Genomic DNA, 10,104 nt, shown 5'->3' on the forward strand with positions numbered 1-10,104 from the left:
CTCCAGCCAAGAACATCTCTCAACCTTTAAATCTTCATCTTCTAGGGTTGTTCTTCAAGGTAGACACGAAAATCCTTTACGTTCCTTCACTTTTCTTTCAAGTTTTACAAAGTTTGCTACATTTTCTCCATCTTCTACTCCATTCTAATTAAATATCATGAACACATAAACATACACACACACTCACGGTTTTGATGATGATGGTGGTAGGGTTTCACCCAAAAACAACATGCATGTTGTAGATGGTGAAGTCCCATGACCAAAACCTAAGTCAAAATCAACATAATGCACTTTTCTACAAGTTTTAGTGGAAAATCACTACAGGCACCCTAAGTTTTCTTTGAAAAACGATTTTTGACCATTTCAAACTCATGAATGGTCTTTAAACCAACATGCATGTGAAGATCTTCAAGCTTAGATGCTAGATGAACAAAGTTAATTGTTAAAAGCTTTCAAATAGGTTTATAAATGATTTATTCCCAAATAAATATCTAAAACTTCTTTTCTGATTAAATCCAATTTTTCCCAGAGTTCCACCAACAAAATAAGATGGTCTGTAAATTTTCAGAAATTAATTCATTTTTCTCGAATTATTATAATTATTGCAAGAAAATAGGGCAATAATTCATATAAAATACTTTCTAAGGTCTATAAATCCTAGGTAAATTCGTGGATGACCCCTAAAGTAAATGATGACATCTCAGCGAGTTTCAAGGATTTCTGGTACGTTTGGTATGGTTTTGATTTTTTTTAATTAAATTAAATCATAAAACCATTTTAAAGAAAGTGAAAAGGCTCTCTAAGATTTTTCGCAGATCCTACCTCATGTGGAATACTCAGACAAATATTGTCAGAATTTTTCATAATTCATACCTATTTTTCCCCAATTTTTGTATTTATAATGGACAAATAACGGGAAAAATTGTTCTACTCATCCAAAATTCATGAAAATTTACCAAAAGACCTTATATTATATTAGAACTCTAAATAAAAATTTGGATGATTTTTCTATTTAGTATGCTATTTTTCTTCTATTTTTTTAAGATAAATACACTTAAATCCACAAAATCGGATTACATTATATAAAAATCACCATTGGTATTTTTACTAGATTATGTACACTGTAAATGACATCTACAAAAACTTTGGTAATTTCATTTAACTGTTTGATAATTATTCACCAGTTAATGATTATTCAAGAGAATAAAACAAATAAAAATAGCAAAACGATTTGAAAAATATCTTTTATATTTTTCACACTTTGTATATGTATAACAACAGTGTTACAAAAAGTTTGGGCAATTCTGGACACTTTCTTCTATTTATTTCCATTTTTGTTAGAATAAATGTACAAAAATAATAAAATCGGGTTAAACTGTTTAGAAACCCATTTTTATATTTTTCCCAGCTTAAGTATATTTAATAACAGTATTATAAAAAGTTTGGGAATTTTTATCGTATGGATACTATTTTTCACGAATTTATGTTGGTATGAAGGCTTTGAAATTTAGAAAAATAGCTAATAACATCCAAAATTCAAGGGAAATTTTATGGAAGACCTCTACTGTATTTGGAAAGAAAACGTAAAATTTGATGAATTTTGGAAACTGTTTGATAATATTTTTGGATTTTTAGGAGTTTAAAACACCTTTAAATGTGTTGAAATACCCTCAATTAATATTACAAAAACCTGGAAAATAATAGCCAAAATTATCTTAATCACATGGGGTATAAAATATCACCATTTCAGAAAAATTGTTACCCATTTAATATAAAACCAATATTAGAACAAAATTTTTTGGCATTTCTCTGTATGTAGAATTTAGTATATTAGCATTACATTTCGACATAGAGACTCACTAGCGTATACAATTATTGTAGGAATCGATAGTGGTATGAGTGGAACGTAGCTCAAGGCACAATTTGCATCATCTCAATGCATTGTGAGTATTCACGACTCCCCCTATTTTTGGGTTTTAAATGTTTTGGGGTGGAAAAGCATGTCCAAAGACTGTTTATTGTTCGTTGTATTTAATTTGACTTGTATCAAACTTGGTTGCTATATTTTTTTTTGTATGTGTATGCTATTGTTAACTCATGAGGCCTTATCGCGTTTTAGTCCATGGAATCAGTTCACACAACTCATTAACTCATTTGAGCCCATGATCATTATGGATAACGCTATTAGGCGGCAGACAACTCCTCACTCACACGATTAGCTTGAGTGCATTTTACCATATTTCCCTATGTTAGCGATAGACATAGAAGAGGGCACCATCGGTCATTAGGCTTGGGTTGTGAACTCATGGTTTAATCATTACGCACATACGAACCTTGTATCTCGTTTTAGCAACAAACTTTATTTCCCATGAGAATATGAACGTTGCATCTCATTTTGGGAAACATACTTTATCTCTCATGATGACAACGAACTTTGTTTATGCAAAATTATTTACTCATTTTTGCAATACATTTCTATCTATGGAAATTTTATTACTCGCTTTAGCAACGAACTTCTTTTCATGAAAACTTATTACTCGCTTTAGCAACGAACTTCTTTTCATGAAAACTTATCTAGATACACTTAGAAACTAAGTGCACTTTTATAACGATGCCTTTATTTAGAAGTATTCTTATCCCTTATCAAGTGTTAAGTTAACCACTTAGGTTATATCACTAGCCACTCTAGCAGCAATAAACTTAGTACTGAGAATGGGTATTCCTCGGTAGCTATTGACTTTATATGTAAGATTAGTAGCTAGATATACACTAGTAATAATCTTAAGTCGAAACCTATACCGATTATTCCTCAATACCTCTTCATCGTCTTCGTACTAGAGTTACAACTAGGAAAGCATTTCGATACCGACACAGATGAAAATTGGAGCATCGCGTAAGGAGGTAGATGAGTCGCCACGAGTAGTCACATGAATACCATTGGCGAGCATTCCCGATTCAACTCACGAGGAGACACAAAGGTTTAACTCATTGCTACTGATATGTGAGACTTCTCTTCTACGCTACTATTTTAGTTATCCATTGTTTCCATCTTGACCTTAAAACTTAGTCTAGGATACCTCTTTGATTCTAAACCTTATCTTTGGCGATTCTTATCTTAACATCTTTACTTTGTATTCAAGCACAAGCCATCCCCTTCTGGAAAAACTTACAAGTCTTAGTTCGAGACTCCCAAATACACTAGTGATCATCTCGAGTATACAACCATCTGACACTTTGCAAATTACTAGCATGTTTCATGCCCAACCTTTAACCTTAAATTTTTATGCCCGATTAAACATCGCACTACTATGTTATACAAATCCTTCTTACACATTTTGAATCCTCCTTTGAACCTTATTATTTTCATACATTCGTTTGAGCCTTAGCGACACTACTAACATTTCTATCGTTATAAAGGATTACATCCTCTTACGTCGTGAGCCAGATGCCAAACCTGTAATTTAACCTTCGACCTCTATAAAAGGTCACAAAACTGTATTGACACTATAAAATGTTTTACAAACGATTTTTCTTGTCCTTTATATTGGGGAAAAGACATCGTACTCGCCTTATACTCGCCTTGTACTCGCCTTAGTATTTAGGTACGATAAACTACACTAATATACCTGTTCCTTCTTAATCTTCCATCAAAAAGTTATTTCGCTTCATCAGTTTTATTTATCATCGATAAAATACTTTATAACCACTTCATACAACTTACTAGACCTTTCCTAACAATGTAAGCCATATTCTCGCTAAAGTCTTTTGACAACTTGCTTTAACTTAACACTTTTCTTCAAAACTCAATTTAACCAATATTGGTTTTAACATTGCTATTTTAATTTCATTTCAAATCTATTTCAATGGATAGATGTGCTTTTAAGGGAATATAAACCATTTTAAACCTTGCTTACCATTTTGGCACGTTTTCGAAAAACTTAGAAACATTTTCTTTTATAAAAGTGTTTAAACTCTATGCTATAAAACTTAAACATATGTCATTAAAGTTCATATTATGTGTAAAAGCTTTATCGGATCTTCAAACCACTTTTGTTTTGACTCTTTTGACAATTTTCTCATTTAGGCATTGTATTTTATTAAATGTGTTTTATCGAAACCCAACATGATATTTTTACAATCTTCTACTCCAAACATGTTTATAAGACATCTCTAATTCCTAAATTTCCAACATACCTCATTTGTTTATTTTATTCCAAATTAGTTTTATAATCTATAAAATTTCTAAAATATAAAGCATTGCAAAACTTAGTGTTCACTTTTAGATTTCCAGTGACGCGCTTTTAACAATGTATAATTACTCTTCTAAATCTATTGAGTCCTTACCTTATCTGTTTTAACCATTGTTGGACTCCATTCTAAAAAGTCAAAATTGTCAGATTTTCAATTACCAGTTGTAGTGCTTCTACTTTTCACAAACGAAGTTTAACTTAATTGATAACTCACGAATATTTAGCAAACACTTTAAAACTTCCACATGTATATTTAATCATCAACATACATCAAAAACTGAAGTTGAAATATATCTCGACCTGGTTTTAAATCTACCTATAGGTATTGTTCTTATAACTTTAATAATAGCAATCATTGCTGCTATCTTCCTTTTCTTTCCCCCGCACTTGATTTCTTTCCCTCCTTATGATTTTAGATCTCGCACACCCATAATAGTAACATAATACATTGTCTAACTTTGTTTCTTTCTACTTTGATTCTCTTGGTACCATGTTCGTTCACATGCAGACTATAAGTCTACCCTTTCGTGTTGAGCGATTAATATGTGTATAGTCATGAGACATAATTTGGATTTAGTCAACTTTGATATATTCAATTATGTATTTATCACATACATTTTATTTTTATTATGAAATCTACTGTAAACAAGTAATCCTTATTTACATTTGCTCTTTCGTACTAAATTCGGAAACTTGATTTAAAATGCAATTTTCATTATATTTTCCTTACAATTAATACACAAGATGAATACCATTGTTCTTATCATTTTTCTATATCTGGAAAAATATATGTGAAGGATATGTTTACTTATGTTTCTTCTTTTCTTTAAATACATCAAAAGTCTTGAATTTTACTATTATCTATTCTCTAAATGATTGTTTTTGTAGAAACACTAAATTAAGAATGCACTATTTTCAATGATCGATATTTTTACACCTTTCTTAAAATAGCATTCTACTTTGTAATTTTCAGTGAGTTCCTAAACTCTCTGCCTTGTTTTCATAAATATTCTGACTCGTAAGCTTGAATTTGTCCTGACTTAGACAATTAGACTACTTTTCAAAAGAGTAATCAAAATATTTATGTATAAATTCCCTCATTGACGAGTTAAACCTTTAACATTAATTAATCTCTTTATTATTTTACTACTTCGTTTTATTACCACACATGTATCTTCATTCTTTTGGAATTATTACACATTTTGATGATAGTGGGATTTCTTATCATTCATAAACGCTCAAAATGTTATCTACACAATGTGATTTAATTTATCATACACTTCCACCGCCTTCATTAGAAACAACGACTCTCTAACTATACTCTTCAATTATGGTTCTATTATAGTTAGAGTACCCGTAGTAGAAATTATAACTTCGGAAATCCTCGATCATTTCGTAAGTTCTTTTGTTGACGGGACTTAAATAGTTTTACGCTTGAGATGTACCAATAGCACGTATCATTAGGAACTTACCCTTGATTGCTTCTCTTTCATTCGTGCTACCCTTTCTTATTTCCGAATATAGCTTTTTCAGATTCAGTAGCCAATCCGGAAGTGAACAAATTGCTCCTAATCCCTTCTTTATTAGACAACGAAGTTACACTTAGTGATGATTTAGAATGCGACTTAAGGATCAGTGCGAATTTAGCACCCAATGCAGTTGATGCTTTAGAAGAACTTATAACGCTCTTTTAAGTTAGATAATATCTAACTAGATAATCTTTTCAACTAGGACGCCATTGTTGGATCATGATTTCCATGATCCTAATTTCTCGCAATCTAGACTATAGAACTCGAATTAAGGAAACACTAATTTGTTGATAGCTAAAGAGCTGAGCTCTTTCCGTGAGGAATTAACCCAAAATAATCAAAGAGCTATTCAAGTCACCACCTCTCAAACCATATAATTGTATTCGGCTGAGTTCTAATAGAATACGTCACGAATTGAATTTCGGGACGAAATTCTTTCAACCGGGGGAGACTGTGACAACCATCAAAATTCGAGTCGGTTCTAGATTTGACTAAACTTAGTTGCACATATAGGAACGACACATACTAGACTTAGTAGTTAGAAGCTAAGTTATAACCTACTAGAAACTTAGAAACAATTAGAAACAATGGACAGTGTACTTAGATTTCACATTGTTATGTGAATTCTGCAACTACTTAACTGTAGAGACTATCCATATTCGGGTCACTCTTTGACTCGAACACCTTTTCATGAATCATATACATACATCATGCACTTGACCTAGTATTAGAAATTAGGTCCGAGTCTCGTAGGAACTTAAGTTAAAGTTGAAAACTATGACTAGTATACTTGATTCCTCAATTTCGTTTGGATCTCGGAATCACTACATAGAATACCAATAAACTGATAAAAATAAATTACAAACATTATTTCTAACTTGAATAAGAGTTAGGAAACACAAAAATAATTTGATGCCTCCAAAATTCAATCTATCTTGATATCTAAAGTTTAGCAAAATCCGAAAAACCCTAAAAGCCCTAAAATCTCAAATTTATAAACTTTAACACCTAAAACTCCATAAAATTTGTTATGAACCTCATAATATCAATTTAAAATGACTAAATTCAGGAAAATATAATCAAGGAAAATAAAAATTAAATCATTAACATTTACCCTTAGATTATAAGCCAAAAATCAAGGTTTTATGGATAAAAGCTAGGTTAAGTTGTATATTTTATAAAACTTTGATATTTTTTTATAAAAAGATTTAAATATTATAAAGAGAAAATAGAAATAGAGGGTATTATACCTCAAAAATTCGGATCCCTCTCTCCCCATATCTCTCTCTCACACTCAAAAGGCACACACTACTCATTTTCACTCACTCTTCACTCCACCTCTTTACATCCTTCAAGAACAAGTTTTTCTCGCAAACTCTCTCTTTCTCTCTCAAAACCCACGAAATTCTCCAGCCAAGAACATCTCTCAACCTTCAAATCTTCATCTTCTAGGGTTGTTCTTCAAGGTAGATACGAAAATCCTTTACTTTCCTTCACTTTTCTTTCAAGTTTTACAAAGTTTGCTACATTTTCTCCATCTTCTACTCCATTCTAACTAAATATCATGAACACATAAACATACACACACACACACACTCACGGTTTTGATGATGATGGTGGTAGGGTTTCACCCAAAAACAACATGCATGTTGTAGATGGTGAAGTCCTATGACCAAAACCTAAGTCAAAATCAACATAATGCACTTTTCTACAAGTTTTAGTGGAAAATCACTACAGGCACCCTAAGTTTTCTTTGAAAAACGATTTTTGACCATTTCAAACTCATGAATGGTCTTCAAACCAACATGCATGTGAAGATCTTCAAGCTTAGATGCTAGATGAACAAAGTTAATTGTTAAAAGCTTTCAAATAGGTTTATAAATGATTTATTCCCAAATAAATATCTAAAACTTCTTTTCTGATTAAATCCAATTTTTCCCAGAGTTCCACCAACAAAATAAGATGGTCTGTAAATTTTCAGAAATTAATTCATTTTTCTCGAATTATTATAATTATTGCAAGAAAATAGGGCAATAATTCATATAAAATACTTTCTAAGGTCTATAAATCCTAGGTAAATTCGTGGATGACCCCTAAAGTAAATGATGACATCTCAGCGAGTTTCAAGGATTTCTGGTACTGTTTGGTATGGTTTTGATTTTTTATTAATTAAATTAAATCATAAAACCTTTTTAAAGAAAGTGAAAAGGCTCTCTAAGATTTTTCGTAGATCCTACCTCATGTGGAATACTCAGACAAATATTGTCAGAATTTTTCATAATTCATACCTATTTTTCCCCAATTTTTGTATTTATAATGGACAAATAACGGGAAAATTTGTTCTACTCATCCAAAATTCATGAAAATTTACCAAAAGACCTTATATTATATTAGAACTCTAAATAAAAATTTGGATGATTTTTCTATTTAGTATGCTATTTTTCTTCTATTTTTTAAGATAAATACACTTAAATCCACAAAATCGGATTACATTATATAAAAATCACCATTGGTATTTTTACCAGATTATGTACACTGTAAATGACATCTACAAAAACTTTGGTAATTTAATTTAACTGTTTGATAATTATTCACCAGTTAATGATTATTCAAGAGAATAAAACAAATAAAAATAGCAAAACGATTTGAAAAATATCTTTTATATTTTTCACACTTTGTATATGTATAACAACAGTATTACAAAAAGTTTGGGCAATTCTGGACACTTTCTTCTATTTATTTCCATTTTTGTTAGAATAAATGTACAAAAATAATAAAATCGGGTTAAACTGTTTAGAAACCCATTTTTATATTTTTCCCAGCTTAAGTATATTTAATAACAGTATTATAAAAATTTTGGGAATTTTTATCATATGGATACTATTTTTCACGAATTTATGTTGGTATGAAGGCTTTGAAATTTAGAAAAATAGCTAATAACATCCAAAATTCAAGGGAAATTTTATGGAAGATCTCTTCTGTATTTGGAACGAAAATGTAAAATTTGATGAATTTTGGAAACTGTTTGATAATATTTTTGGATTTTTAGGAGTTTAAAACACCTTTAAATGTGTTGAAATACCCTCAATTAATATTACAAAAACCTGGAAAATAATAGCCAAAATTATCTTAATCACATGAGTTATAAAATATCACAATTTCAGAAAAATTGTTACCCATTTAATATAAAACCAATATTAGAACAAAAAATTTTAGCATTTCTCTATATGTAGAATTTAGTATATTAGCATTAGATTTCGACATAGAGACTCACTAGCGTATACAATTATTGTAGGAATCGATAGTGGTACGAGTGGAACGTAGCTCAAGGCACAATTTGCATCATCTCAATGCATTGTGAGTATTCACGACTCCCCCTATTTTTGGGTTTTAAATGTTTTGGGGTGGAAAAGCATGTCCAAAGACTGTTTATTGTTCGTTGTATTTAATTTGACTTGTATCAAACTTGGTTGCTATATTTTTTTTTGTGTATGTGTATGCTATTGTTAACTCATGAGGCCTTATCGCGTTTTAGTCCATGGAATCAGTTCACACAACTCATTAACTCATTTGAGCCCATGATCATTATGGATAACGCTATTAGGCGGTAGACAACTCCTCACTCACACGATTCGCTTGAGTGCATTTTACCATATTTCCCTATGTTAGCGATAGACATAGAAGAGGGCACCATCGGTCATTAGGCTTGGGTTGTGAACTCATGGTTTAATCATTACGCACATACGAACCTTGTATCTCGTTTTAGCAACAAACTTTATTTCCCATGAGAATATGAACGTTGCATCTCATTTTGGGAAACATACTTTATCTCTCATGATGACAACGAACTTTGTTTATGCAAAATTATTTACTCATTTTTGCAATATATTTCTATCTATGGAAATTTTATTACTCGCTTTAGCAACGAACTTCTTTTCATGAAAACTTATTTACTTATTTTAGAAATGAACATTGTTTATGGAAACTGTTATCAATATTCTGATTATCATGATTTCAAACTATATTATGTTATAAACTTGTGAGTAGTCACCAACTATTTTTATAGTTGACACTCGTTTTACATGCTTTTTTAGGAATCATCGAATAAGTGGCACTTAGGGACACTTCACTTTTAGGAGCATTCACATGTGTTGTATTTCAATCCACATTGTAATTTCTTTTAAAAGTTGTTCAAATCCATTGTAAATTTGTAATGCTTTTTAATACTATGGTTGGTGTTGTCTTTTATCTTTTGCTATGAAACCCTTTGTACTGCCACGCCCTGTGTTTCCGCTTTAGCGGGGTGTGACATTTGCCAAGATGGC

Source organism: Lactuca virosa, chromosome 8 (genome assembly GCF_052849685.1).
Source record: "Lactuca virosa cultivar CGN04683 chromosome 8, Lactuca_virosa_CGN04683_v6, whole genome shotgun sequence".
In the NCBI taxonomy this organism is placed as follows: domain Eukaryota; kingdom Viridiplantae; phylum Streptophyta; class Magnoliopsida; order Asterales; family Asteraceae; genus Lactuca; species Lactuca virosa.